The sequence below is a fragment of the Cervus canadensis genome, chromosome 17 (assembly GCF_019320065.1).
Source record: "Cervus canadensis isolate Bull #8, Minnesota chromosome 17, ASM1932006v1, whole genome shotgun sequence".
Taxonomy (NCBI): Eukaryota; Metazoa; Chordata; class Mammalia; order Artiodactyla; family Cervidae; genus Cervus; species Cervus canadensis.
In genome coordinates this window covers 53,764,400-53,788,309 of record NC_057402.1, presented here as the reverse complement: position 1 = coordinate 53,788,309, position 23,910 = coordinate 53,764,400, and the positions used below count along the sequence as shown (strand labels likewise).

General features: G+C 46.0%; 1 long non-coding RNA gene across 1 annotated transcript; it reads left to right on the top strand.

Annotated features, from left to right (window-relative positions):
- Positions 1–6,532: 6,532 nt before the first annotated feature.
- LOC122454820 lies at positions 6,533–16,074 on the top strand. Its single transcript, XR_006273528.1, has 3 exons — positions 6,533–6,574; positions 9,836–10,003; positions 15,605–16,074. It is a non-coding gene; the product is annotated as an uncharacterized LOC122454820 (long non-coding RNA).
- The last annotated feature ends 7,836 nt before the right edge of the window (positions 16,075–23,910 follow it).

The window sequence follows — 23,910 nt, the reverse complement described above, 5'->3', positions numbered from 1 at the left end:
CAATGAATAAATAAATAAGCAGAAAATAAACATTAATTTGAAAAGAGGAATATGATAATGATTCTTTTGAGAGCTTGGACTTGGGGAGAATTGGGGGCTTTGTTTATTTTTTTATGGACACACATATATGTCCTTGGTTGCAATCTTATATTACTTACATTGACCACCTATTCCACTAAGTTATTGCTAATGCACAGGATGAAAGTGATTAATATTTCATGGTGTCCTCCATAGAATACGGTAACTCCTAAATGTTCTGCAATGTTCTGGACAACTTTGACGAACACTATCCAGGGGCTTCATTAGAAGTAGGAAACTGAGCCAGGACCCCTCTCCCGATAGAGTTATAAGAACATGATCAAGTCACTTCAGTTCATCTGGGATTAAGGGTTCTTTAGAATTGGAACAACTTGTAGAAAAACAGAAAAGCAGAAAGAACAGCAGTTACCATTCACACAGCTCTTAAGTCATCTGTTTATTCATTTAGCAATGAATATTCTACATCCTCAAGAAGCTCCCAGTCCAGTGGGAAAGTGGGACAATTTTTAAGAAAGCTTTCCAAACAACAGAGACTATGATGAGCTCCAGTAGGGGTGAGCAGAGGAGCCCACACTCTGCAATAACTCTTGAAGGATGAGCTGAGTCTGAGAGGATTGGTACTTCAGGCAGGGGAAAGGCAAGTACAAAGACCAGAAGGTGTGAAAAAGCCCACCAACAGGGAAGAGCAAAGGCATCAGTGTGACTTGAAAGGTTGGTAAACATGACCTAGGCTCAAAAGGCAGCCCAGGACCACATCAGTGATGACCAGCCACGAGCCCCATGACCTCCTAAAGAAGGTAACCCAGTCTCTATTGAAAAGTGAAGAAAAGTTAAGACTAGCGAAGTTCAAGGATCCAGGACCATATGTTTTATAACCACTAGAGCTGGGTTTTTTGAAACCTATCATTTTTGGCCACCTGATGCGAAGAGCTGACTCATTGGAAAAGACCTTAATGATGGGAAAGACTGAGGGCAAAAGGAGAAGAGGGTGACAGAGGATAAGATGGTTAGATGGCATCCCTAACTCAATGAACACGAATCTGAGCAAACTCCGGGAGATAGTGGAGGACAGGGAAGCCTGGAATGCTGCAGTCCATGGGGTTGGAAAGAGTCAGATATGACAGCAACTGAACAACAACAGCATACTTTTCTCAATATACAGAAAAGACCAATAACCCTAGAGAAGGAGAAAAGACAACTGACACGCTGCTGCTGCTGCTGCTGCCAAGTCGCTTCAGTCATGTCCGACTCTGTGCGACCCCATAGACAGCAGCCCACCAGGCTCCCGCATCCCTGGGATTCTCCAGGCAAGAACACTGGAGTGGGTTGCCATTTCCTTCTCCAATGCATAAAAGTGAAAAGTGAAAGTGAAGTCACTCAGTCGTGCCCGACTCTTAGTGACCCCATGGGCCTACCAGGGCCTACCAGGCTCCTCCGTCCATGGGATTCTCCAGACAAGAGTATGGAAACGCTAACTGTAGAAAAATTTTGAGAATACATCTCAGTCCCAGAGAAAGGCCCCCTATCTATGGTGAAAAAAAACAAAAACAACAAGGAATTGTTGTCTGGCCAGACCCAGATGCCCAAGGCTCCTTCTAGCTGTTGCTTAGCATGGCCTGAGTTAACAAATGAAAGTCTCCATGGAAGCACCTTGCTGTTTCCTACCCAGCTGTCTTTTGTTTCCCCCAAACTGCTCTTTGCCAGGGAAGCAGCAGCCACGGCACTTTCCCTCCAGCCCTGTCCACCCCACACTGAACCACCTCTGCATTACCAGGCAGACAAAGGGGCTGGTACCAAAGAGACATCCCAGAGGCTGGTGGGCCTGCGGTCTTCCTGAACCCCGAGTGCGTCACAGACTCAGGCATCCTTGCGAGAGTTTCAGAGGGTTTCCTTGGTGAATCTTTCCATTCTGTGGCTGTCGGGGAACATCTCCTTAGCAAGGACAAGATGGCCAAGAGATAGCCACGAGTACACACGCTGTTCCCTGCCAGTGATGGCCAGCACCTGGGCAGAGCTGCGTGCCAACAGCAGCTAAAGCCACGTGAGCTGTGTTACAGCTCGGACACATTCCCCCCAGCTGCAGAATAAGCACAAATAAAGGCTGCCTTTCCCCAGCCTTCATCCTCTCTCCCCCATCACCATCTGTGAGAGGTCAGTCTACAGACTGCCAGACCGGAAATACTGGGCTCTCCTTGGTCAAACGCTACGCAGGCTCCTCACAATTTTCCTCCCAACTGGACTTGGACTTTTGGACTTTGTGTCTGATTTTGCATTGCCCAGTTTTAGCAAGAATCATATTTAACTGTTATAATCAGAATCCCCTACCCTCAATATCTTAACATTCTAGATATCTGATCAAATTCCAAATCTGATCAAATGCCAAAGAATGTTCAAACTATCACACAACTGCACTCATCTCTCAGGCTAGTAAAGTAATGCTCAAAATTCTCCAAGCCAGGCTTCAACAGTACATGAACTGTGAACTTCCAGATGTTCAAGCTGGATTTACAAAAGGCAGAGGAACAAGAGATCAGATTGCCAACATCTGCTGGATCATTGAAAAAGCAAGAGAGTTCCAGAAAAACATCTATTTCTGCTTTATTGACTATGCCAAAGCCTTTGATTGTGTGGATCACAATAAACTGGAAAATTCTTCAAGAGATGGGAATACCAGATCACCTGACCTGCATCTTGAGAAATCTGTATGCAGGTCAGGAAGCAACAGTTAGAACTGGACATGGAACAACAGACTGGTTCAAAATTGGGAAAGGAGTATGTCAAGGCTGTATATTGTCACCCTGCTTATTTAACTTACATGCAGAGTACATCATGAGAAATGCTGGGCTGGAAGAAGCACAAGCTGGAATCAAGATTGCTGGGAGAAATATCAATAACCTCAAATATGCAGATGACACCACCCTTATGGCAGAAAGTGAAGAAGAACTAAAGAGCCTTTTGATGAAAGTGAAAGAGGAGAGTGAAAAAGTTGGCTTAAAACTCAACATTCAGAAAACTAAGATCATGGCATCTGGTCCCATCACTTCATGGCAAATATATGGGGAAACAGTGGAAACAGTGATAGACTTTATTTTTTTGAGCTCCAAAATTACTGCATGTGGTGACTACAGCCATGAAATTAAAGGACGCTTGCTCCTTGGAAGAAAAGTTATGACCAATCTAGACAGCATATTAAAAAGCATAGACATTACTTTGCCAACAAAGTTTCATCTAGTCAAAGCTATGGTTTTTCCAGTAGTCATGTATAGATGTGAGAGTTGGACTATAAAGAAAGCTGAGTGCCAAAGAATTGATGCTTTTGAACTGTGGTATTGGAGAAGACTCGAGAGTCCCATTGACTGTAAGGAGATCCAACCAGTCCATCCTAAAGGAATTCAGTCCTGGGTGTTCATTGGAAGGACTGATGCTGAAGCTGAAACTCCAATACTTTGGCCACCTGATGCAAAGAACTAACTCATGGAAACACCCTGATGCTGGGAAAGATTGAAGGTGGGAGAAGAAGGAGCTGACAGAGGATGAGATAATTGGATGCCATCACCGACTCAATGGACATGAGTTTGAGTAAACTCTGGGAGTTGGTGATGGATAGGGAGGCCTGGCGTGCTGCCGTCCATAGGGTTGCAGAGTCAGACGAGACTGAGCGACTGAACTGAACTACCATCCCCCAGGTGATATTTGATCACCCTGGCCTGCCTTCGGCAAGAATATCCTCTTATCCTTGATGTTTCCTCTTAGTAATCTTCCATCCACTGATCCTCGCCCCATCACCCACTATCCTGCTCTTTGACTATCAATTCCCTCCTATCCACATTGTATTCATAACTGAGATCAGTTTTCCTCTATAGCAATAGTTCCTGGACAGAATCTGTTTTTATCACTTTAACTACTGTCCAGCTCTAGGTTTACTTTGATGAGGTTGACAGGAACATGAGCACCAGGAGTCAATTGCATCATTCAAGGCATGCCCCCAACTTCCCAATATAGCAGCTGATACCCATATGCTAATGGTGAGCCTTTTATTTCACTCAGCCACTCCCCCTCAAGCACAAGTTGGAAATTCAGATAAATCCTGCAGTGTATTTCCTAGAAACACCAGCTTGTATTTGGAAAAAAAGAACCAGGACTTTGACCTTTGTAATATGTGATATCTAAAGCCAATAACTTACCTAATCATGGACATATAAGGAAAAGGACCCAGTTTTGACTCTAAAGGAAGAATCACATAAAGTTCAAATAATAACTTTAGTCCACTTGGGAAACGATGTTGGGTAGGGGAAGCTGGGAAGCTTACAGAAATCTCCTGTTAAGGAAAGCATGTCTTATTGTGATGTCCACTTGTCCTGGGTTGTCCAGGATAGTCTCCTTTTAAACAGGTTGATTGATGTATCCTGATGTGGGGGTTAGAAGCGGTTGCACAAAGTATCAGCAGAAAGGCTGACGTAGCCTGGGAGAAGTCAAGTAAAAGACAGTCACCCAGCTCAGAGCACAGGAGAGATGAAAACTCATTTTTTACCAAGAGAGCCGTCACATTGAACACTATGTAAGCAAAGAAAGAATTATTAAACTTCACTGTGTATCTTGCAACCTATCAGTTATTAGTTGCTTTGCTTCTAATATACCAGAAACAAAGAATTTCTGCCTTTGTTTTTTAATGTGAGAATTTTAATTACCAGGAAATTTTTATTTGCACAACAGAAAGAAAAAAACAGGAATCCTTCCCAAAGGGGCTAAAGTTAATTTACACTCTTTTTAATGAGTAATTCTGTGGACTTTTTCATCATAATAGGAATATCTGTGTCAACTTTTTAAAAATGCACAATGTGAGAGTTGTAAGTTAAGTTTTATTTGGGGCAGAGTGAGGACTGTAGCCTGGGAGTCAGCACCTCAGATAGCTCTGAGAAACTGCTCCCAAGAGGCAGGGTGAAAGGTCAGTATATATGTGATTCATGGTAAAGGGGGAGTACGTGCAGTCAAATGCATGTTTTTCCAGGTTTCTACTAGTCTTGTGAATCCTTCACAAGTCACAAGGAACAGTGTCACCATGAAGGATTTTCATGTTTTTCTAGATATGAGGAGATATAAGAATTGGGCTTATAAAATCAGCTCCTGAGGATATCTAAATATCTGAAGACCTATTCTGCCAGTTTTCCCAGAGCACAGAGTGCCTCATTTCTGCTCCACCCTGAACCTCTTCAGGGGTATTGAAGGTCAGCAGCAGCAACACATGATTTAATCCTTGTAGAGGTGGACGGCAGACTTCCTAGGTGGTGCTAGTGGTAAAGAACACTCCTGCCAATGCGGGAGACATCAGAGATGCAGGATGAATCCCTGGGTCAGGAAGATCACCTGGAGGAGGGCATGGCAACCACTCCAGTATTCTCGCCTGGAGAATTCCATGGACAGAGGAGCCTGGCAGGCTACAGTCCATATGATTGCAAAGAGTTGGACACGTCTAAAGCGATTTAGCATGCATGCACATACGCAGAGGTGGATGGCAAGTGCCATGGCAAGTGTCAATTTGTGGTTGACACTTGTGAATGTCAGAAAACTAGGAACCATTAGAAATCATAAAGAAGATGACAAATATCCATAATTCTACCATCCAGACATAACAGATGGATGCCCATCCTTTTCTACTCATATATATCCTTTAATGTAAAAAAATGAGAAAGAACTATATATAGCATTGTATGATCTTTTATTTTCTTTAGTTTTTGTGGGTATCTTTCCACATCAGCAAATATAAATCTACAAGATCATGTTTAATGACTCTATGGGGCCAGCATTTCTTTTTTAATCCTTTACAGAGAGAGATTAGGATGTTTCCAATCATGCTGTTTTACAAATATTCCTGGGACAAACAGCCTCATGCAGAACTCTTTTCTCAGTTGCCTAGTTATACTACTAGGGGAAAAAAAAAATTCCTAGAATTGGAATTGCTGAATCGGGCATTTGCACTTTCTCTAAGGTTGTTGACCCTTCTTGCCGAAAAGCTCTCTGGAAAACTCCCCCACTTTGCCTCCCCCAGCAATTTAAGAAAACACCCGTTTTCCACACCCTCACTCACTCCAGGTTTCATAAAATATTCCAACCCTCAGTGTACACGTTTTCAGGAAAGCACATCACACTCCTGCTTTGTCTTGACCTCCGGCCTGACTGGTTAGAAGCCCTGGGATAGGGGCGAAATGGCCAGATAGAGCCATCCTTCCCAGCACACCACCTGGAACATCTCTCCCCGGCCCTTCTCTTTCAAGGCAGAAAATGAAAAGCCCCAGAGGAATCATCTCTTTTAGTACCAGCTGGAGGTCGGAGGAACTGGGGTCAAGAAGGGACCAAGGGTGTTACAGGGCGCCTCCTTCACACCCGTAGGTGGGAAGCATCGGACTCCCCATCCCCTCCCCCTCCTCCTCCATCCCAAACAAAATCTGCGGATGAGAGACGCCCAGGAAAGGATGAGAGACGCCCAGGAAAGGGGGAAGCAAACACAAGGACCGAAGGAACCAGCTTGAGCCTGCAGGTTAGAAGGGCAGTCCGTTCCCACCAGGGACCCCCCTTTCAGCTGCAAACTGCTGCATTTGACATTTCAATGCAACCCGGGGGAGGGGAGCTGAGACAGTGGAGAGGGAAGAGGGGAAGGCTGGAGACCTGAATAGGGGCGGGGAGACAAAAAAATCTGCATCTCTTTAATTCCGCCACTTGTTCTTTCTGCCTTTCTACTCCCCTCGCCAGAATGTGACAGTCAGAGCCAAAGGGGCTTCTCTCCCTCTCTTTCTTTTTCTTTTTCTCTTTGACATTTAAAAACAATATACACTTGGGAGCATTGTAAGTCGGGGAGGGGTGGGAGGAGAAGAGAAGAGGAAGATTGTTTCCGCAAGAATTGAACCTCAGGAAAGCTGCTTTCATCCTCCTTGTGACTTGTCCCGGCAGCCAGATTCCTTTTCATTGCTTTGGAGGGAAAACTGAAAAGACTTGGATTTTGCAAACAAAAAAGTAAATTCTGACCCTATCTAGTGAATGTGCTCTCTGGTGGGGGAGGGAATTGCTTATTCCTTGGAGAGAATCTTAGATCATTAAGGAACAGTATTCTCACAAAGCTAAGCTCAGAGATCAACCGCATCAGTACTTCAGAGTAGGTTTAAGATTAAGTTGGGGTCCGAGCCAGGCTTGCCTCTCCTTACCTGTCCCTGAAGATGAACCAACCCCCTACCCTCTGGCCAAGGGATATTTCCTAGGTATCTAGACCCTGGGCTCCAGCCGTGGCCTCTGGGAACAGCCCTGGATTTGAATAGAACACTCTGTTCTATCCAGAATACAAGAATAGTCAAGAATAACACAAGAATAATAATTAACACAAGAATAATTGAGCTTGTCTCTTCTAAGTCTGTCTCTGCTTTCTCCAATTTGCAGATGAGAAAACTTGAGGTCCCAGAAGATTGCGTGTGTGTGTGAGTGTGTTTAGACGCCCCTTCGTGTCTGACTCTTTGTGACCCCATGGACTGTAGCCAGCCAGGCTCCTCTATTCAGGGGATTCTCCAGGCAAGAATACTGGGAGTGGGTAGCCATTCCCTTCTCCAAGGGATCTCCCAGGGATCAAACCCAGGCCTCCAGCATTGCAGGCGGATTCTTTACCGTCTGAGCCACAGGGAAGATTGAGGATGGTAACCTCACAGAGCTAGGGGACACAGGCCAGAACTTGAGTCCTTTCTCTTCCGGGGCAAGGAGCACCTCACCTCCCTGCCACCTCCACGTGTGTTGAAAGAGAGGGAGCTGCACTTCCCTCGTGGTCCAGTGGCTAAGACTCCACCTGCCAAAGCAGGGGACACAGCTCCCGTCCCTGCTTTGGGAAGAGCCCACGTGCCTCGGAGCAACTACACCAGTGCACCGTAGCTTCTAAAACCCCTGCGCCCGAGAGCCTGTGCTCTCGTCAAAGAAGCCCCTGCAAGGAGAAGCCTGGGACACCGCAATGAAGAGAAGCCCCCCACCTCACTGCAGCTAGAGAAAGTCCTCGTGCAGCAACGAAGAGCCCACAAGGCCAAAAATAAATAAATCAGTCTCTTTTTAAAAAAGAGAGGAGAGATGGAGTCCTGTGTGTAAGTCAGAGTCACCAGCGGCAGTGGTTTTCTCTACCCAGGACAGAACAGGAAAATCAAGGACAGCAGGAAAATCAAGTCAGGGGTTCCCTTGGCAGAGGAATATCACTGCCCCTGGAGTAGGAAATGGGCAAGCTTGAAATTGAGGGAGAAGGACCACGTTTTCATTTTGAAGTCCTCAGGGACTTCAGGTCACAGAGGCTGGAGAGGTCTCCAAGCCACCAGACACCTTGAAGATGTCTGAGTTGGGGAACAAGGAGCCATGGCCATCAGGGACGCCAGGCCTGAAGCAAAGGCGCCCAGGTGTGATGGAGAACGTGGCCTCTGTCCAGTTATGCCCGGACCCTCAGAGGCAGCGCCCTCTTCAACCACTGGGACCCTCCCTAATGAGAATAGGACCAGGCTGTCTTGGCCAAGGGCACAGCAGAAAGTTTCTCGAGTCTTTCAACGGGGAATGCGAGTCCATCACCCTGCATGTTGAAAAAGATGTGACTGCCCCCCATTCGGTATCCCAAGCTGGTGAAGCGAGACATGTGGATTTTATAAGTCTAGACCCTGATCACAGCCTTTTAAATCCCTTTAGCCTCTATGTAGGACCAGGAAGGACTAGACTGAATTAAAAATAACCTTTCCTACAGTAGAAACTATTATGTAATGGAATAGACCTTTTTAAAAAAATTAACTTTTAATTTTAGAATGGTTTTGGATTTTTTTTTTTTTTTTTTGGTCAGTGGTAGTACAGAGTTCCCATGTACCCCTCACCCAGTTTCCTCTATTATTAACATCTTGTTACAACAGTGCATTTGTTACAAATGAATGAACCAATATCAATACATAGTGTTAACTAAAGTACATAACTTTATTTAGATGTCCGCGTGTGTGCGCTAAACCACTTCAGATGTGCCTGACTCTGTGTGACCCCATGGACTGTAGCCCGCCAGGCTCCTCTGTCCACGGGATTCTCCAGGCAAGAATACTGGAGAGGGTTGCCATGGCCTCCTCCAGGGGATCTTCCCCACCCAGGGATCGAACTCACGCCTCTTATGTCTCCAGCATTTGCAGGTGGGTTCTTTACCACTAGTGCCACCTGGGAAGCCTGATAGGGTATAACAGGAGTCCTGGAATTGTGTTCCACACAGCCTTAGGGTTTCAGGGAGAACTGGAAGGGTTTCTGGAGAAGGGAGGCAGTAAGTAGGGTCCCAGCCTCTGGTTTCATCCCAAAGGTGGGTCCACTATCTTCGGTTCTTATTCCGAGTATCCACACAACATGGGCTATCCATGTGGCTCAGCTGGTGAAGAATCTGCCTGCAATGCGGGAGACCTGGGTTCCATCCCTGGGCTGGGAAGATCCCTTGGAGAAGGCAACGGCTGCCCACTCCAGTATTCTGGCTTGGAGAATTCCATGGACTGTATAGTCCATGGGGTCTCAAAGAGTCGGACACAACTGAGCGACTTTCACTCACTCACTCATCCATACAACATAGATTTGGGGGGAAATCATTTTATTTATACAAATAAGGTTGAAATGCTCTGAAAGAGAAGATGTTTTGCCTTGGTTGACTGTGACCCACCCTCTAACTTCTGACAGCCTTATTTCAAGGTTAAAAATGACTCAGTTAGATTTAATTTTTAAAAAAGGAAAACATATTCTGTGGAAAAAAACATTTTACCCCCCTACTTTTCCCTAGGGAAAATACCAGGTCAAAGAGAAGACCGTCCTCAGGTATGAAACATGCAAGACCAGCTGAATCACTGAGCAGAAGCGAGGGGCTTTCTAACTCATCCTGAGCTGTGTCGCCTCCTGTCCTTACTGAATCAGGTGACGGGAATGGCCTGAAGTCCTGCATGTAAAAGAGGTAAGAACACCACCTCTCCCCCTTACTCGACTGTATGTTTGAGGTGCCCCTGGTCACCAGGCAACAGTAATCCTCCCAATTACCAGTCAACACAATTTTCCAAAGTGCTGGATTTAAGAGGATGCAACCCCAGAAGCCAGCTCAGTGCTTTCCTGAGAACGACCTCTCCCTTCTCTTTCTAAAAGAAGACTGGATATTGCTCCCAATTAAGAGTGATGGGTCCCACTTTTCCTGTCTACAGAGAAATAACCCTTTCCACATTCATGTTTTTAATTGATGATCTGGGGAGAGATCAGCTAAGTACACCAGAACCCAGCTGTCTTTATGGAAAGACTCAGCATGGCTTACTGGAAAGAGCTGTGCTTGGCAGCCAGATTGGAGTTTGAACGCCGACGCTGTTACTTACTGATTGTGTGAACGTGAGCAAGTGACTTGACTCCTAAGCCCTGGTTTCTGTGTGTTGAATGGCAGTGGTAATGTCTACTTCCCAGAGCGGCGGCAGAGTGCCATGCCCACGGAGCCTGGCCTTAGATAGATGCTAAGTACATGATAGCTACTGATACACTTAAAGTTCCGGCAAGTTCCTTCTAGGGGTATCATTCTACAGAAACTACTTCTTCTTTGTAAAAGTTCCAAAGCACCATTCAAGGAGACAGCTGGTACTATCACCCTATGGTGAAAAATGGGTCATAGAATACAGGCTGACCTCAGAGATACTGAGGGCTTTGTTCCAAACCACTGCAATAAAGCAAATATCATGATAAAGTTGAGCCACATGGATTTTTTGCATATAAAAGTTATGTTTACTCTATAGTTTATTAACTGTGTAATAGCATTACATCTAAAAGAATAATGGACATATCTTAATTTGCAAATATTTTATTGCTGTGTGTGCTAAGTCACTTCAGTTGTGTCTGACTCTTTGGGACCCTAGGGACTGTAGCCTGCCAGGCTCCTCTGTCCATGGGATTTTCCAGGCAAGAATACTGGATTGGGTTCTCCGGCCCTCCTCCAGGGCATCTTCCTGACCCAAGGATTGAACCCACAACTCTTACATCTCTAGAATTGACAAGCATGTTCTTTACCACTAGCGCTACCAAGTTTCAAATAATTACTAAAAAATGACAAATCAATTACAATAATAACATAAAAAATCATTGATCACAGATCACCATAAGAAATACAGTAACAATGAAAAAATTTGAAATATTCCAAGAATTACCAAAATGTTACACAGAGACATAAAGCAAACAAATGCTGTTGGGAAAATGGTGCCCATAGACTTGCTCCATACAAGGTTGCCACAAACCTTCACTTTGTAAAAAGAAAGAAAAAAGTGCAATATCTTGAAAACACAATAAAATGAAGTACACCTGTAATGTCTTCCTTTAGGGACTATTTTCTTAGGAAACTAATGACCTATAGAGAGAAAGGAATGGGAAGAACTTGGCAGGAAGAGGATGCATCTTTAAAGAGAGCCCATACATGCTTCCCAGGTGGCACCAGTGGTAAAGACCCCATCTGCCAATGCAGGAGGAGTAAGAGATGTGGGTTCAATCCCCGGATCAGGAAGAATCCTCTGGACAGAGGAGCCTGGCAGGCTTCAGTCAGGGGTCTCGAAGAGTTGGACACAACTAAAGTGACTTAGCACACACACAGCCTTTACAGAGTGTTCAAACAAGCCAGACAGTTCTAAGCCCTTAACATCCAGGAACTCACTTAATCCTCCCAACGACTGTACTCAACTGAGACTATTATTACTATTACATGTTTTCATGTAATAATTTGGGAAGTAATTAGTAATAATAGTTTGGGAACCTGATCCTCACGGTGGTTAAGTAATTTGCCCTAACCCAGCTAGTTAGTGGTGGGGCTCAATTCCAACCCAGACCTTCTGACTTCAAAGTCCGTTCTTGGAATCACTACTTTCTGTAGAGCTTATGGGAAAGTCATCTCCCTGCGCACGTGGACATGCTCCTTAAGGGAGAAGAACTGTGTGGACCAGAACGGACTTGTAACAGGAAGAGACTGGGGTTGGTTTGAGAAGAAAAGAAGCTTCTTAAACAAATCTGAAACCGAAAGCATTTTTCAAACACATCAAATACACAAAATGGCTGGAAAAGGGAGTGATTCATTAAAGAAATGGAAAGACACAAGATATTTTTAGGAACTGTAGAATGTTGAATAAGAACTGGATATTAGATGATACTAAAAAATTGTTTTTAATTTTCTTAAGCGTGACAAGGGAATTATGGACATAGAGAATGTGCTTCTTCTTAGGCATCAGGGGCTGAAGTATTAGGTTGATGCAAACATAATCGCGGTTTCAGACCGTGAATTTTAAATCATTATAACTAGGCTCAAACACATCTTTATTATTAATATATTCTATTTCAGACATATGTTAAAGCAGTTAGTTCTACACCAGAAACTAATACCACATTGTAAATCAGTTATACTTCAATTAAAAGATAAATAAAAGAAAAAAAACTTTATATGCATTAAGCACTTATTATAGACCAGAGGCATTCTGAGCAATACTTCTTTCTCATACCACCACCTATGAGATGGCCACTAATTTGACCATTCTCTACATGAGAAACTATTTCCAGAGAGACTGGGGTAGAAATGGGAGTGGCACCACTCACGCTTACCCCTAACAACCACTAGCAAATTTTTCTCTTCCTGTTCCCACAACTCTATCCTCTGCTGGCCTAGAGGAATGCTTTCACCAGGAGACACAACAATCGTTCCATTGAACTGGAAGTTAAGAGAGCCACCCACCCATGTTGTATTCCTCATGCCTCTGAATCAATAGGCAAAACAAGGAGCTATGGTGTTGGCTCATTTAATTGATCCTAGCTATGGCGTGCTGCGATTCATGGGGTCGCAAAGAGTCAGACACGACTGAGCGACTGAACTGAACTGAACTGATGCAATCATTGCGGAGAAGGCAACGGCACCCCACTCCAGGACTCTTGCCTGGAAAATCCCACGGATGGAGAAGCCTGGTAGGCTGCAGTCCATGGGGTCGCTAAGAGTCAGACACGACTTCACTTTCACTTTCACTTTTCACTTTCATGCGTTGGAGAAGGAAATGGCAACCCACTCCAGTGTTCCTGCCTGGAGTGTCCCAGGGAGGGGGGAGCCTGGTGGGCTGCCGTCTATGGGGTTGCACAGAGACAGACATGACTGAAGCGACTTAGCAGCAGCAGCAGCATGCAATCATTGAGGTAAGGAAGAATCTGGAGGATAGGAGAGCCCTTAGGGCACTTGTTAGAAAGACTATGCCCTGTGATTAAGGTCAGTGAAAAACTACACCAAATCTAAGACCAGACCCTTCACAAATGAAGGTTTAGGTCACCCTACCACGTAAAGAATCATGACTAACTGTAGTGTTTGTTGAGGGCAAAGGGAATACAGAATGGACAGTAGAAGATAGTTACAAATGTCAGCTCTGTGTGTGTTGAGTCACTCAGTCGTGTCCGACTCTACGACACCATCGCCCATAGCCCGCCAGGTTCCTCTGTCCATGGGGATTCTCCAGGTAAGAATACTGGAGTGGGTTGCCATGCTCTCCTCCAGGGGATCTTCCCAACCCAGGGATTGAACCCAGGTCTCCCTCATTGCAGGCAGATTTTTTACCATCTGAGCCACCAAGGAAGCCCATAAATATCAGCTACAACCACACAACCTATAATGGTAGCTAGAACTGGAATTGTCATGAATATTTCCTCCTTTGTCACAAATACATTTGTGTGTCTATACTAACATCTGAAGATATTAAGCAAAATCTACTTTCCTATCTTTTCCCCATATCACGCAACATAAGATGTATTGACTTTGTATCAGTATTTTTTTTTAAGGATCGTTGATTTTACATCATAGCATTCAAAGTACAGAATATCAGGAGAGTAAACATCACTCAAGGACTTTACTTCCTCTTTGGGGAAAGGAATTAGTGTATTTTCAGTTGTACCAGAATAGTTGTGTGATGTTAGTGCAAGTGTGACCTCATTATTGCCTTTATTTGGAGATTAAGTATGGTTTAGGAGATGTGTATAGCTGCCAGGTTGACAAGGAGTGGATTTGTGATGGTTCTTTTCATGTATTAGCTTGACTGGGCTAAGGGATGCCTGATAGCTTATTTCTGGGTGTGTCTATGGGAGTGTTTTAGGAGGAGATTACCATTTGAATTAGCAGACTGAGTAAAAATGACCCACCCTCAGTACTGTGGGCAGACCCATCCAGTCCTCTGAGGTTAGGGCAAAATGGTGGAGGAAGGGGGCCTCTTTCTCTCTCCATCTCTCTCTCTCTCACAGAGCTTCAGTGTCCATCTTCTCCGGTCCTGGAATATTAAAGCTCCTGGTCCTCAGGTCTACCATTGACTTTCTGGGGTCTCCAGCCTGCAGATGGCAGATCATGGGCCTTCTCGGCCTCCATAACCAAGACATTCAATCCCTATGATAAATCTCTTTGTACGTAGACATATAGAGATGTATCTACTTGGTTTGGTTTCCCTGGAGAACTCTGACCAATAGGGCCAGAAGCTTTATGAGCATTATTTTTTTCCTTATACCACCACCTATGAAGTGAGAACTAATTTTATGCCCATTGTATAAGTGAGAGAATCTCAGAGGAGTTGAAGGCCTTGTCCATGCTACATGATTAGCAAGCTGAAGTGCAGGGAGTCAGGTTGGTCTGACTCCAAAGCCCAGGCTTATTCCAATCCAGGTCGCCACCACCAGAGCAAGGCCTTGATGATGTACAGCACTGCTAGGGTCAGTGCCAGCTGCCTGAAAAGTCTCAGAGGCCCTCAGGGTCTCGTACCCCCCTGCCACTCTTTTCAAGATCTTCTCCTGCAAGCTCCTCCAGCTTGATAGGTTCCTGGCCCCAAACCCGTATGACAGAGTGAGGTGTCAAAAGCCATTCAGCTGTTTGGGAAGTCCCAGCTACACAGAGAATTATCTCAGGGTTTTTTTGTGAGCTCAATGGATGCTCCAAAACTAATTACCCCTCTACCAAAGGGTGAGATCTTAATGGCATTTTTATTTATTTCCTTCTTTTCTTTTTTTCATTTTGACACTTTCATTCCAAAATTGGAATATCACTTTTGGTGTCCTTGAATTTTCTCTCTGATTTTTTATAGAAAATTCCTTCTACCTTTAAGACTCTCAGGGCTTCCCTGGTGGCTCAGTGGTAAAGAATCTGCCTGCCAATGCAGAAGGCACGGGTTCAATCCCTGATCCAGGAAGATCCCACATACTGTGGAGCCACTAAGCCCAACTTAGCTCATGTGCCACAACTACCCAGCCTGTGCACTAGAGCCCGGGAACCACAACTACTGCAGCCCGTGTGCCCTAGAGGCGGTGCTCCGCAGCAAGAGAAATCCCCACAAAGAGAAGCCGGCACCCCACGACCAGGAGTAGCCTCCCCCGGCTCACCCACACAGCAGTGAAGACCCAGTACAGCCAAAATTTAAATAAATAAATAAACCTTTATCTTTGGAGGGAAAAAAAAAAAATGGCCCACATCAAAAAAATCTTAAAAAGACTCCAGTGAAGTGGACTCAAACAGATTGGTCATTTTCTTTTTTTCCAGAAAAAGAAGAAAGAAAATCGGGTTGTGCAACTTTTCCAGCCCCTCCCATCCTCCTCCTGCTGCCAGAGGACCCTCCCAAACCCACCTCTTCCTTCTCTGCTTCACGCCCTTCAAGCAGCCCTCATGGAGCCGCAGATGGATCGAGAGGCCCGGCCGGCGTTCATCGGGTGGGCGAAGCTCCTTCAGCAGGAGCGCTGCAGCGGGCCCGGTGCGCTTCTGGACGGGCTGTGTCATCTTCTGCCTTCTTCCTTCCTCTGCCTTCCTCGCCCCTGCTGCTGCTCCAGACTTGAGCCAGGTGTCACCCTTCTCCTTAAACCGGAGACTGGGAAAGACGCCCCTTCCTGAACGGGGCTGGTCCCATTCACGTCTCCGTCCTGAAGCTCCTTATGCCAGGATTGGGCCAGAGCCGACGGTCCATCCGTGCTTCTCTGAGTGAGTCCGCGTTCCAGAGCTGATTAGCCGGGAGACTTTGGGCCAGGTATTTCTTTACCCTCTTGAAGTCTCAACTGTCTCATTTTAAACTGGAGGTAACAAACCATCACAATGCTGTAAAGCCATCTTCCTCCAATTAAAAAATAAATCTAAAAATTAAGATAAACTGGAGATGATAACAACTCCTCAACAGGTGGTCCAAGTAAGGACAAAACAAGGTGATGCAGGTGAGATATTTCCAGGCCTGGCCCAACTTGGCCCAGGACAGCTTGTTTAGTTGAAAAGTCCTATCGGACTCTGTGACCCCATGAACTGCAGCCTGCCAGGCTCCTCTGTCCATGGGATTCTCCAGGCAAGAATACCATTGCCATTTCCTTCTCCGGGGATCTTGCCAACCCAGAGATCGAACCCACGTCTCCTGCGTCTCCTGCATTGCAGGTGGATTCCTTGCCACTGAGCCACCACGATACATCTTAGTGATTCTCAGTAGCTGTTCCCATATCTCACTAAGGGGCTCAGAAATGGACCATGTGAGCTGGGGAAGAAGGAATAAAAAGGCTCACGTGGCGAACACTGAAGGGCAAGAATGTACACAGCCCTTTCTAGGAGATGACGGGTCAGAGTGTCCAGCCAAGCACCCAGTAGGGCAGGAAAATGCTCTCAGCCAGCCCAGAGGGAAAGCGAGGCTGCTCCCAGGGGACCCCACACTTAGACTCAAGGTTAAATCTTGGTGCTATTTTAGCCACCCCTCCTCCCCAAAGGCATCAGGGGATGAACAGGGTCTGACACCCTCTCCCAGCTCAGGTCACAGACCCATTGGCTCTAGCCCTGCACTACCCACCTGCAAAGCCCGCCCCCCCAACCCCCGCCCCCTCCCCCCCCACCCCCGGCCAGCTGTCAGGCTCTCCAACTGGACTGGAGGTCAGAACCTGCAAGAAGCAGGATGGTTAAAGGAAGGAGGAGTCGGGGTGTGGAAGGCGAAGCAACTGGGCAGAGAGGGCAGCGAAGGCCAGCACAGGTATGTCCCAGGCTGGGGACATGCTTGCCTGTTCCAGAAGGTTCTTGCATTGTAGCTCTCAGAAGGAAAGCAACAAGAAAATATTCATACCCAGTGGCTCCAGAAGTGAGAGAAAGAGCATATTTTTGCAAATTTGAAGCTGCTCTGGTCATCCCCCAATGACACAGGTCAAATTCCCACTATTTATGTCACTTTTAGGTCAAAGCGTGGCCACCACCAAACCCTCTTGATAAGTCAATATGCCCCCGTAAAGAGGACACAATGACTAATAACTGCTCAACAAAACAGATTTTTTTTTTTTACTTGTTTTGAATTGATAAAAGGAGACTTCTTTTTGGAGAAAGTAGCTATAGACAGAAAAGACTAGCTGTGGGAATCAAGAACTTGGACAACGCCCAGGTCAGGGTGCCTTAAAGTCTCCAAAATGGTCCTGAGTTAATAGCTGAGCCAGGAAGTGTTGAAAAAGTGTGTCTTCAGGGAAGCCTTAGATGTTCAACACCAAGGACTGGAATAAAGCCCCAAATGAAACCCGTCTAGCAAATCCCTTCCCCGGTTGGCAGACGCACCTATCTGCCCAGCCTCCATCCCCTCTGTGAAACTGATAGGGTCAGATGGCATGCTGGCGGAAGACTTTAATTGAAGCTGAGTCACATTAATTACATCACCATGCTGTCCAAACTTAATTCCCCTGAAGTGACGTCATAAAACCAGGGCATTACAAAGGATTAGGGACCAAAAGGAAGGTAGACGTGAATAAGGTTTCCATATGGCCATGACTCATGTCTAATGGTTGTGTCCCAAATGTGGGTGCTCATGACTCACCCCTGGTACCAGAACCAGCTCCACGTGGCCTCCACACGTGGGGGACTCTGACCTGGCCTCCCTCTTCTGAGAAGCCTGAGGCCCCAGCTTTAGTCAGGAGTGAGGGAAGCCACAGACAGGATTCACCGGACCAAATGGGACTTCTCAATGTCTGTGCTTATCCTGCAAGATTTCAAGATTCACCAAAGTTCAGTGTTGCCCCCAAAGCAGTGGCGCTTCAGGTGCTATTGTGTGCTATGTGGAAAACAAAGGGTTTAGTGGCCAAACATATTTGGTAAAGGGGTTGATCGACGGGTTTCCTCACTGCAAGGGGCCCTTAACCTGTTAGAGATCGCTGAACGCTGGCAAAGGCAATAGGTTACACAACGTTTCTTGAAGTTTGCTGACCAGAGAACCGTTTGCATTTGTAGATTTTTCTTTTTTTTTTTAATCTGGCTGCATTGCAAGCCATGTGGGATCTTTGTTCCCCAACAAGGGATCAAACCCTTCCCCCCTGTGGAAGCACAGGATCAACCACTGGACTGCCAGGGAAGTCCCCAGGGAATCCTTTCTGATGGAGAATTCGTGGGGTGAGTGCCCTGAAGAGCACATCTCATAAAAGCCTTTTTAGTTGTAGCCTCGCCTTTCACCATTCCCCCTTGTCACAAAGACATTTGTGTTTCTAACACAGCACATCAATGTCCACCCAGACCATTGACAGATTCTGCATCAGATTGCCCCTCATTCCCGCACACACGTCAACATGTTTTGGCTTCCACTAGAGGACTGCTAAGTCACACAGCATAGCACCACTGAGACGGACACCTGGGATTCTTGATTCTGATGTTACCATTGACGAAAGTAAGGCCCACAGAGCAGAAGCCACCAGCTGGCGATGAGACAGCTAGAGAGAAGCAGAGCCAAGACTGGACCTCCTCTGTGCTGAGTCTCAGTCCATCTCAGTCCCAAAAATGGGAACTGCTTCTTGGGTATAAATAAATGTAGTTACTAGTCAATTAGTCAATGAGTTACTGCAATTACTAGTTACTAAGTTACTACATTGAAGAGTGATTCATAACTTTCCTTCCAAGGAGTAAGCGTCTTTTAATTTCATGGCTCTGCAGTCACCATCTGCAGTGATTCTGGAGGTCATAATAGTGGGGCCCTAATCCAACAAAGCTGATATCCTTATAAGAAGAAGAGCCACCAGGGCCATGTGAGGACATGCTTGGAGGCGACCATCTGCAAGCCAAGGAGAGAGGCCTCAGGAGAATCCAAACACGCTGACCCTTCAATCTTGTTCCCCCGGCCTCCAGAACTGTAAACAAATAAATTTCTGTTGTTTCAGCCATCCAATATGTGGTTTTGTTATGGCAGCCCTTACAACTAATATACCTGCATGCATGGGAGCCTGGGAAACAGTTTGTCGCTTTTCAGGCCCAAGAAAACAGAGAGGAAAATAAGAGGAGCCAATCATAGAATCCATTACTTTATCTAAACAACCGACTCTCAACTGAGATCAGACATGTATGAACAAGGGCCTCCCTGGTGGTCAGTGGTAAAGAATCCACCTACCAGTGCAGGAGACAGGGGTTCCATCCCTGGTCCAGGAAGATCCCACATTCTGCAGAGCAGCTACAGGCCTTGAGTCTCATCTATTGAGCCTGTGCTCTAGAGTCTGTGCTCTGAAACTAGAGAAGACACCACAAGGAGAAGCCCATGCTCCGCAACTAGAGAGCAGTCCCTTCTCGCCGCAGCCAGAGAAAAGCCCTCACAGCAATGAAGACCCAGCACAGCCATAAATACATAAGTAAAACTATTTTAAAAAAGAAGTATATGAATGGAACCCGTCTAACACACTCCCTCCCCAGTTGGTGGACACACATGTTTGGACAAGCCCAGCCGCCATCCCCTCTGTGAAACTGATGCTGTCAGGTGTCACGCTCTGGGCTTCTCCCAGATCCACCCAAACTTCCCTCCCATCACGATCCTGCCACCTCCCACCTGGACCGTGACCATCGCTAGGTCCCCACCCAGCCAAGACTCCTGAGCACCCATCAGCTCAGCAACGCCTCACGCGCATCTCCTCTCACCTTCTGAACAAAACTGTGTTTCCTGCCACATTTCACAGACAGAATTAAAATGCCAGTAGACCACACACACTCGGTGAAATAAAGCTTCCCACCCTGCAAAAAATAAAATAACACGAGAGCCGAAGAAAAGAGAAATACAAACAGTCCAGCCATTTGCTTCAGTGTTTCCTGGAAACCATGACATAATGGAAGTCAGATGTGTTATGTAAATTTCATTAATGGAGAAGAAGAAAACTACAAACTTCTCAAAGGGAAACTGGTTTTTCTCTAGTTCTACTTTAAGAAATGGCTCCTCTAGGATTTCAAGCAGGGGCCGTGAAAGACACTCGGGACTAACAGCTCAGCAGGATCCCTCACTAAAGATGCAACAGCAGATTTTTTACGGGTGTCTTCCCTGTGAGCCAAGGGTGTATAAGAAGTAATTTAAAGAGCACCATTCCCAACAGACTCGCTTTTCTTAAATTTGCATAAATTGTGTGACTTCCCTGCCCAGAAGCAGTGCTGTCTCTCTTTCTCCCTCCACTGCTAGGTGAGTATCTCTCAGCTCCCAGGCTTCCTCAATTCATGGAAAGTCGCTCTCCACCACTCCCTGGCATGCCCCTTTTCTCCTCCCCACCTCTCTCGAGAAAGTATTCACCTCTCCTCCTTCTAACCTATCGAAATCCTGAGGACTCTGCAAGGAGGGAAGCAAGATGATAAGAAAGAAGAGAGAGTCACGTGGGGAAGGGGGCAGGGAGAAAAAGTAGGGAAGAAGGAGAAAAGGAGGCATCTCAAGAAGGGATGGAGGGAGGGGACACCAGGACACTCTACGCCAGGGACTCTGTCGGCCAGGCTCATGTGTAAGGCTCAGTCTAAGCGCTATCACTTCCCTGACATTTCTCTTCCCACTTCAGACAGGAGGATTTCCCGGTGCCTTCCGTTGCCTCAGATAGCACAGTGGTAAAGAATCCGCCCGCCAGTACAGGAGGCACAAGAAACTCGGGTTCGATTCCTGGGGCGGGAAGATCCTTCCTGGAGAAGGAAATGGCAACCTACTCCAATATGCTTGCCTGGGAAATCCCACAGACAACAGAGCCTGGCAAGCTACTCTCCATGGGGTCGCAAGGAGTCAGACACAACTGAACACACATATTTGCCTGGCCCTGAACTATTGCTGCCTGGCCAGTGAGTACCATGTTCTTCCCCCGACATGCTCTCTGGCACCTTAGGCTCTGGCAATACCCAGAATGGGGAACTTGGCATTCCCCCAAGCATACCATGGCAATCTACCCAGTATCCATTCTCCCCTCATCCTTAATAACAGACTTTGGGATTTATTCAGGGTTGCAGTGTGCTCAGCTCCTCCATGGAATCCAGGCAGAGACTAAGAAGTCTCTTTCAAGAAGGCTGATTAAGATGGAAGGAATAAATTTTTCCCCTGTCCCCTCTTCTTTCTCTCTGCTTGGAACACAGACATCCTCGCTGGAGGCCCAGCAGCCATCTTGTGACCCTGAGGATAACAGTCACATCCAAGAATGGCCAAAGCAGCGAGTGAGAAGTCACCTCCACACCACCACTGAACTGCCTGCTTTTGGACTTCTTCATGGAAGAGAAGTAATCCTTCATTTAACTTAAGCCACTTCGGTTTTCTCTTTTGGACGGCTAAGCCAAAATCTGATACAACCGCCATGTGGTTTCATGCCTCTGAGACACTGCATGACTCTTCTGTCAGTAACTCCTTCCCTCCAGTTCTCCACCTGTTGGACCACTAGTTATGTTCAAAGTCTCCACCAATCTCTCTCTGTGTGGAACATGTGTTAGTCACTCAGTTGTGTCTGATTCTTTTGCGACCCCATGGACTGTAACCCACCAAGCTCCTCTATCGGTGGAATTCTCCAGGCAAGAATACTGGAGTGGGTAGCCATTCCCTTCTCCAGGGATCTTTCTGACCCAGGGATCGAATCTGAGTCTCCTGCATTGCAGGCGCATTAATGACCCCTCAAGCGACTACATGCTGTTGTTCAGTTGCTCAGTTGTGTCTGACTCTGTGACCCCATGGACTGCAGCAGACGAGTCTCCTCTGTCCTCCCCTACTTCCCAGATTTTGCTCAAAGTCCTATCTATTGAGTTGGTGATGCTATCAAACTGTCTCATTCTCTGCCACCCCCTTCTCCTTTTGCCATCAGTCTTTCCCAGGAAAGATTGAAGTGGCCATATAATATTTATTTAATAAATATTCAGAGTTGTTTAATAATTGATGAATACAAACTTCTGAGAATGAATGAAAAATAAATTGTTTACATAAAAATGACAATATCATCTATTCCAGAGCATGTCTCCTCTTCAGTCTCAACTCTTAGGGGGTCTTCTTTGGTCCCAGAGTCCCAGGGGATAATGTGGCATCTAAACAGACAGATGTGTCAGAGATTCTAGTCAATGCTGCTTGGGCAGTATGACACAATTCCCACCAAGGACAAAAGGAAAAAATAGCAAGAGAGTGAAAAAGAAGTAAAAATATATTTGTAAGAGCTTCAAAGAAGCACCTAACATTTTTCACACTTGCCTCAAATTTTCCATGAAAATTTGAAGCTTTTTTTCCCTACATTAGAATTGATTTCACCCCAAAATGGCTTTCCTGCTGGGGTGAGCAGCCCAGAATACCAAATAGGTCTCTGCCGTGAAGAGAGTGGGGAGGACACTCATGTGAATTCCATGTGAGAGCTGGGTGGTGAGAAGTACCCAAAATGCCAAAGCAGGTAAGAGGAACTGCTGCTCCACCCAGAAATACTTTGGAGCCTGCACTGACAAAAAAAAAAAAAAAGAATGTCCATCTCAGCGAATGAACAAATATTCAGCTAAGCAGGGACCACAACAAATGTTTCTGAGGACCTAATTGTACTCGGCAGGGAACTGCGTGCTGGGGGTTCCAGAATGGCCACAAGGCAGCTCTGTCCTCAAGCCCTAGTATCAGACCCCAGAAGTGGGGACTGACATGATCTTTATCACCTTTGCTGCTGCCACCAGCATCCTCCTCCTGGCCAGGGCTGTCATTCCTTGAGAATTCACTGCCTAAAGGAGGAGGCTAACCTAAGAGCAGGTGTTTATAAGGTGATATGATAAATGAAATGACAGAACTTTGCATATGATGCACTAGAGAGGAGGAGAGAATGATTATCTGAGATTAGATAAGGTGTAGCCAAAAGGGAGATAGTGAGCAAGGTTTTGAAGGATACATAGAAGTTTGCCAAGCTTAAGCTAAGATGCTTGGAAATTCTTTTGCCTCCAGAAGTCTTTAAATATGGTTCTGTATGAAGGACCCCTATATTTGAACTAATTTCTCAGAAACATTCCTTAGAGCAGCACTTTAAAAAAAAAAAAATTTGCCACATCATGTGGCATGTAGGATCTTCATTCCCCTAAGCAGGGATTGAACTCGGGCTCCCTGCATTTGATGTGCAGAGCCCACACCACTGGACTGCCGAGGAGTTCTGGAACAGCACTTTTCAAACACAAATGTACTTATGAATCACTCGTAAACCTTGTTAAAATGATCCTGGTTCCAAGAGTCTGGGCTGGGTCCTAAGAATTTGCAGTCTGCAATGTGAAGATGCCACAGGAGGTCCTGAACACTCCTGATGTCTGGACATCTCTCACCAACCAATAACAAGAGTTCTCAGGCAGTGCAGGTCCACGGACCGTGGAGAATTGGCGTAAAGTATCTCAGACGCTCCAAAAATGAGGGAGCTGTTTGCCATGTCTTCCACCAGGACTGCTTCAGGACCATGGTTCTCAACTGCACATAGAAATCCCTGTGGAGCCTTAACCATCCCCATGCCCAGAACCCAACTTGAACTGTTTCATGGGAGTGTTTCATCAGGATGCAGACTTCCCTGGTGGTCCAGTGGTTAAGACTTCGCCTTCCAACACAGCAGGTGCGGATTTGATCCCTGGTCAGGAAGCTAAGATCCCACACGCCTCTTGGC